This window comes from Mustela putorius, unplaced genomic scaffold, assembly GCF_011764305.1.
Source record: "Mustela putorius furo isolate JIRA1106 unplaced genomic scaffold, ASM1176430v1.1 tig00000107_pilon_pilon_pilon, whole genome shotgun sequence".
In the NCBI taxonomy this organism is placed as follows: domain Eukaryota; kingdom Metazoa; phylum Chordata; class Mammalia; order Carnivora; family Mustelidae; genus Mustela; species Mustela putorius.
The window spans coordinates 2608401-2615020 of NW_025421284.1; positions in this window are offsets into that span (position 1 = coordinate 2608401).

Below are 6620 nucleotides of genomic sequence, written 5' to 3' on the forward strand. Positions count from 1 at the left end.
ATTCTCATGAGTATGTCACATGTGACATGGAAACCCAGGGCCTTCTTGGGAGCTCCCCCCTGGATTTTCACAGTGCAGTGATGACCCTGTTGGTGAGGCCACTGGTATCATTCCCTACACTGGCCTCGGAGCACATGGGTATTTTCTGAGGGATGCGCTGCTCTTACCTTGTGAAGACTCTACCTATACAAACAAGAAAATACAAATCTTAACATAGATAGATCTCCTACAGTGCCATTTCTTTCTTGAGTGCAGTGCAATTCTTGTCTTGAGCAATTTTTCTCCCTTGAATGCATTGGCTAACAGACAGAAGTGACATTAACTCGGGACCCAGTATCCAACAGGTATGTCCATGTGGTACGTCTGTGAGCTTACATTCCAGTTAGGATCCAGAAAAGAGATAAACATTCCACTTATATTGGAGAAGTCTGTGGCATGACCACAATGTTTACATTTGCAAGTAATTGTTTTTTTAACAAATTTAGCCTACGACTCTGCATCTGCTTGAGCAACAAAACCTGCTTTTAAACTCATCTATTTTCATTCAAAAAAATCTGGCTTTGTCTGCAAAGGAGCGATCTGACAATTATGTGGTTAACATTTTTTAAAGCAATAGAAAAAAGATAATTCGGAGCAGAACTACTTCACTTTGTACACAAAGTCTTTAGCTTATGCTATCGTTTTTTTTTTTTTTTTTAGGGGGGGTTCACATTCCATTCTTTTGTTTATTTAATCCTTAATTATTTGCACTGGTTTCTTAACCGTCCAACCATCATGAACTTGTCCTTATGTTGATACTTCCTGCCAACTGTTTCACACATGCAGAGTATTATTAGGAAGGATACTCTGAGTTTAATGCGCAGCTACAATAGTCTTGCTTTCATTAGGTGTGGTGATACCCATCAATAGAGGCTTCATCGTCGGCATTTACCATTCTACTCTCCCCACGTGCGTTGCCTAATCATGGCTCTCACTCGAATAATTTGGCAAATGCTGGTATAGCATCTTCAATTAAAAATAAATAAGGTAGAAGAATGTTCTTTCTGTACTGTTCAGCCTTAAAAAAAAAAAAAGAATGTTATCCTTTAGATCTATTAAAGGAACCGTTCCAAATCTTCTCCTTCCAGTGTAATTTTTCTTAGGGCAAATTAAAAATCTGTGGTATCTAATCCAAACAAATGCCTTTCGGCCCCCACACTTCCTGTTGCATAAACTTCCCAAACCATTGTTTCATAAGGTCTTACTAAGCGCGCAGACCCAGAGCACCTCCTCTTCCTGGGCTGCATTTGCAGCGTTGAGCAGGGGTCACTTGTGATGCCTGCAGACCTCTCAGTTGGGACACAGGCCCCCTGACTCATGACCCCTCATGGGCGCAGTTGTCTGGGGCTCTGGAATGGGTAAAAACTAACCCAACTCTTCTCTAGATGACTCTTGAAAACATGATCCCACGTGCCCGCTGTGTCTCCGTCCATTTGGTGATATGTTCTGGAGTGATGACGTGGAGGCCACTTCAATACTAATTAGAAATGTGCTTTGTGAAGTATTATTAATTTTGACAGGGTTGGCATTCTACTGATGTTTGTCTTTCATAGAACAGCAGTAAAAAGGCTGTGGTCCTAAAACATTAAAAATGTTACGCCAAGTGGAACCTTTGAGCATTAATAAGCGATAGAATCTAAATGTCCTAAATCTGCAGTAAGAAAAATAAAATGAAAGATGGTGTGTGTGTATGTGTGTGTGTGTGTGTGTGTGTGTTTCATTTTACAGTGAAAACAAAGCAAAACAAAATGTACCAGAAAGTAGGAGAGAGTAGACTGTAAGAAGAGTTCTGTCCTTTTCTCTCTGAAATGAAATATTCTGGGCACATATAACCTTTTGTTCATTTTTATAATCCTGTCTCTCATGTTGCAGTGGGAGTCCTGGTGTTAACGACAGAAAGATCAAAAGGTTCCCCGAATCCGACTCACAGGAGCCAGAGAGCCCGTCCACACGTAATGTTCCCGTAATTCCCTCCGAAGCACAGTGCTGTTCTCCTCAGAAAAGCAGCTTTTACCACCCCGCTGCAGTCAAAAGTTCAAGGTGATTAATTCACTTTCTAAGTGGAGAATTGATCTGCATTTTGGCATGTCATCTCATGGAGGAGCAGAGGTCCTACGATCACGACAGGCCAGGACCTGCCGCGGCAGGGCTAGAATACGTACCCACCTCACGGGTGAGTCCACGCGCCGGTGGGCTCAGAGGGTCACCGGGCCAGACTCCCAGGAAGCCCATCTCGCAGGGCACCGGGAGGGACGCACAGAGTTTCCTGGATTGTGTGCAGGACGCCGGATTCTGGAAATCCCACTTCTGTGGAACCATCCACTGGAAAACCAGCTTCACTTTATCAAAGTAAGTGAGGTCGGGCCTACAGAACTATTGCCCAAGGAGTGCAGGTAACAGAGAAGCACGGGTCGGGTCAGAGCATGCGGAGCAAGCAAGTCAGACCCCACTGCGCTGTCTTTAAAAATAATCGATCTCCCATCCAAGTACTAACCAGGCCCGACCCTGCTTAGCTTCCGAGATCAGACGAGATCGGGCGCGTTCAGGGTGGTATGGCGTGGGATTATGGACATTGGGGAGGGGATGTGCTTTGGTGAGTGCTGTGAAGTGTGTAAACCTGGTGATTCACAGACCTGTACCCCTGGGGATAAAAATATATGTTTATAAAAAATAAAAAAATTAAAAAAAAAGAAATGTAATAAAAAAAAATAATCGATCTCTGTTACTGCTTCGTGAGATTATGGTTTGTCCCACACTTTCCCTCTAGTAAGAGACCCCTCGGTCACGGATGCTGAGGTAGTGCCTGACAGCCGCCCCTTCTCAGCTGCCGTTTTGTGGCCGTGTGAAAGATGGGCTCCTGGGGTACCGTGGTTGGGAGGAATGTCTGCGAAGTGTGCTTCTCCATGGAGTCCCTGACAGTAGCTCAAGGTAACTCAAATTGTAAGGTAGATGGTTTTAAGCAAAACTTCAAAGTACTCTTTAGACTGAAAGGTTTCAGAAGCACACAAAGACTAGTGTGGCATTTCGGTCTGAGTGGGAAAGAACTAAATGTTGGCATCATCTGTTCTTAGATTTGTTCTTGGGTTTAAAGACCTAGAAATAAAACATGTGGCTTGCTTAGGGACACTGGAATATGCACTAGTTAGTGCTAATGGTGACACCAGACTGCCTGAATGCTATGTCCTCGCTCTCTTGTCCCTATACCTGAATCCAAGAGGAAGCCCATTACTAAAAATTGGAGCTGACATGCGTTGAACATCTGTGTGTCAGGCAATGGCCCAAATGTTTCAGACATATTGTTTCAAATTAATTCTCACACGAAACAGGTGAAATAATTATTATCTTTATTACCAATTGGGAGGTTAGAAAACTGAGTGGGGAAACTAGTTGTCCTGCACAGAAAATATGCATCAGAAACAGGGTGTGAAGTCAAGCAAATCGACTCCAGAATTTTCATTCTTTGTGACTACTTTACCCTACAACCTTCTGAAAATCATCTAAGGCTGAATTCAATTTTAAACAGATAATATATTGGCTTGATTATTTAAAAAATAAGTAAAATATTAAATAAAATATTATTAGCGTGGTATTATTTTTAAATATCATTTGTTAGCATGACATTTGATGAAAAACATTAATGTTTAGCTCATACCAGCTTTCAAAAATGAAAACCATGATATCCTTCCTATGATTACTTACAGGACATTTTCAAACAAGTAAATAGTGAAATCTGTCATTCTGATAATAATAACATAGATCTGGGGCACCTGGGTGGCTCAGTGGGTTAAAACCTCTGCCTTCAGCTCAGGTCATGATCTCAGGGTCCTGGGATTGAGCCCTGCATCGGGCTCTCTGCTCGGCGGGGAGCCTGCTTCCTCTTCTCTCTCTCTGCCCGCCTCTCTGCCTACTTGTGATCTCTCTCTGTCAAATAAATAAAATTTAAAAAAACATAGATCTTCACCTTCAACCTCAGAAACTCAAAAAACAAATTCTCTAGTGGCCAAGGAAGGTCACTATGAAACAATGATTTTATTTCTGTTTATGAATAGGAGAATAAAAAGGGGGTTGCGATACACAGAAGACCTCGGCCCGTTCCTTGCAAGAGCAGGGAACCCTCGTGAATGTGCTCACCAGTGTCCTGTGCTCTCCCTCACACTGGGTATACCCTAGCCCCGTGGGGCTGGGAAGGAAGGTTGGGGTGGAATCACACTGACCGGCTGGTACTATCATGCTGCAATAGGGGGTTTCATACACTTAATAAATGTAAATGAAACAAAAATCTAAATGAAAATAACCATCACACGCATGTGTCACTATGGAGAAAGTGACTTGGAAGGAAAGACAAGAAGAGAGGGCCGGGGAGGAAAAGGGGGCAGGGGCAGGAGAAGGGCCGAGTGAAGGGAGAGGAGGGGCAGGGGCAGGGGCAGGGGCAGGAGATGGAGACGGAGACGGAGAGGGCAGGGAAAAGCGGACGAGGAGGAGGAGGAGGGCAGCATGGAAGCTCTTCTGTGCCCTGCTGGCCGCACACCTCGCTGCTGACACGGGCCTGTCCGGTGCTTGGAAGCTGGTGACAAGAGCCTACTGTTGCTCTCCCCCCATTCAGGGAGTCCGGTACCAACGATTTAAGGAACCTGAGGGAATATTCTTTCCTATCCCAAAAACAACATTCCGAGTTTTCTTTCTGTGAATGTTTTCGTGAATGAGTTTGAAAAGCTTTTGTTTTAAGGAACAGAATGAACCACATTGTGCCGACAGTGAACAAAGACTCATTATTTTCCTCTTGCATCTCGAATTCGTCCTTGGCTGAGATGAACCACATTTCACTCTTACCTAGAAGTGCCATTTCTTAGTCTTGGACTTCTGACACACACGTCGCTTTTGCCCCTTGCCCATTCTTGTGATGAGCGACTCCTTTTTCTCCCTCCCTGTGGGTTCCTTCAGGTCTTTAGATTTGCTTGCCCTCCTTGTGGAAGAGAACTTCCTTCTAAATTTGGTTAGTGCATGCGATTACTAAAATAACAGTCGTAATTTCCCCCAACAAGTTTGTTAAACCAACATAAATTAAAATAATAAGCAACAGGAAAAAAAAAAAAGGCAGAAGTCCTTATGTTCACCTGGGCTGTCACCTTTAGCAGTGAGCAGACACAATGTGGCACTCTGGCTCGGGTGTTCACAAGACCCAGAAACTAAGCGGGAAAAAAAAAAAAATCTGTTAGGAGGACTTTTATTGAAAAATCGTATTTCTTTTAAACTTTCAGAAGACTTACTATTTTTTTTCTGATATAAATTGCATCTTATTTAGGGATCATTTGGGGGATACTCCTGCACTTCGTGTGCTCTAATCTAGGTAGCTATTTTATCTAGACCTAGAAATGACACATGTATTTGTCGTTGTGACACTTAATAATAAAATGGACACTATGATTGGGGTTTTTATAGAACCAATGTGTAATATATTGAATTTCAAGCATTTCTTGAAGTTCCTGAAAAAAATCCTCAAGTTGTAGTTTTTGAGATGTGATTGTTGAATTGTGACTTCAGAGACAGAATTCAGTTAAACATTAATTGTCTATATCAATGGGTCTCAGTACAGGTAATTTTGACTCCCACCCTGGATATTTGACAATGTTTGGGAACACTTCTGTCTGTCACAACAGATTACTAGTCTGTTGGTCAGAAATGCTGCTTAACATCATACAATAAATAGGACAGCGTTCACAAAAAGAATTACATGGCCCAAGGGGTTAACAGTACCAAGCTTGATTGGGGCCTTTAGTTCCTTTGCACTTTGCTATCTGATGCTCTACCTGTTAATGCTCTAGGGTTTATCCGGTGTCCTTTAGAGAGGTGTCTTATTTATTTACTTATCAATCTATTTATTTAATTATTTATTAGTTTTATGTTATTTAAATTCAATTAATTAACATACAGGGTATTATTAGTTTCAGAGGTAGAGTTCAGGGATTCTTTAGTTGCACAGGACACCCAGGACTCATTACATCATAGGCCCTCCTCAAAGCCCCTCACCCAGTTACCCCACGCCCCGTGCCCCTCCCCTCCAGCAGCCCGCAGTGTGTTTCCTTCCTCAGTTCTCACTCCCGTCCCTAATGACCCCGTTACCTGTGCTCCACATATAAATAGAGCCATATGGCGACTCTCTTTCTCTGATCAACTTATTTCACTCAGCCTAAGACCTTCTAGTTCCATCCACCTTAGTGCAAATGGTAAGTATTTATTCTTTCTGGTGGGTGAGTAATATTTCATTGTGTATATGAACCACATCTTCTTTATCTATTCCTCTGCCAGTGGACAGCGTGGCTCCTTCTGTCTTTGGATGACTGGGGACATGGCTGCTATGAACACGAGACGCAGGTGCCCTTTGGATCACTTCATCTGTGTCTCCGCCATAAGGACTACTAGGGAAATTGCTGGGTTGTCGAGTAGCTCTATTTTCAACTTCTTGGGGATTGTCCACACTGTTTTCCAGAGTGGCTGTAGCACTTGCATTCCCACCAACAGTAAAAGAGGGCTCCCCTTTCTCCACATCCTCACCAGTCTGGATTCCTCCTCCAAATTGTAGA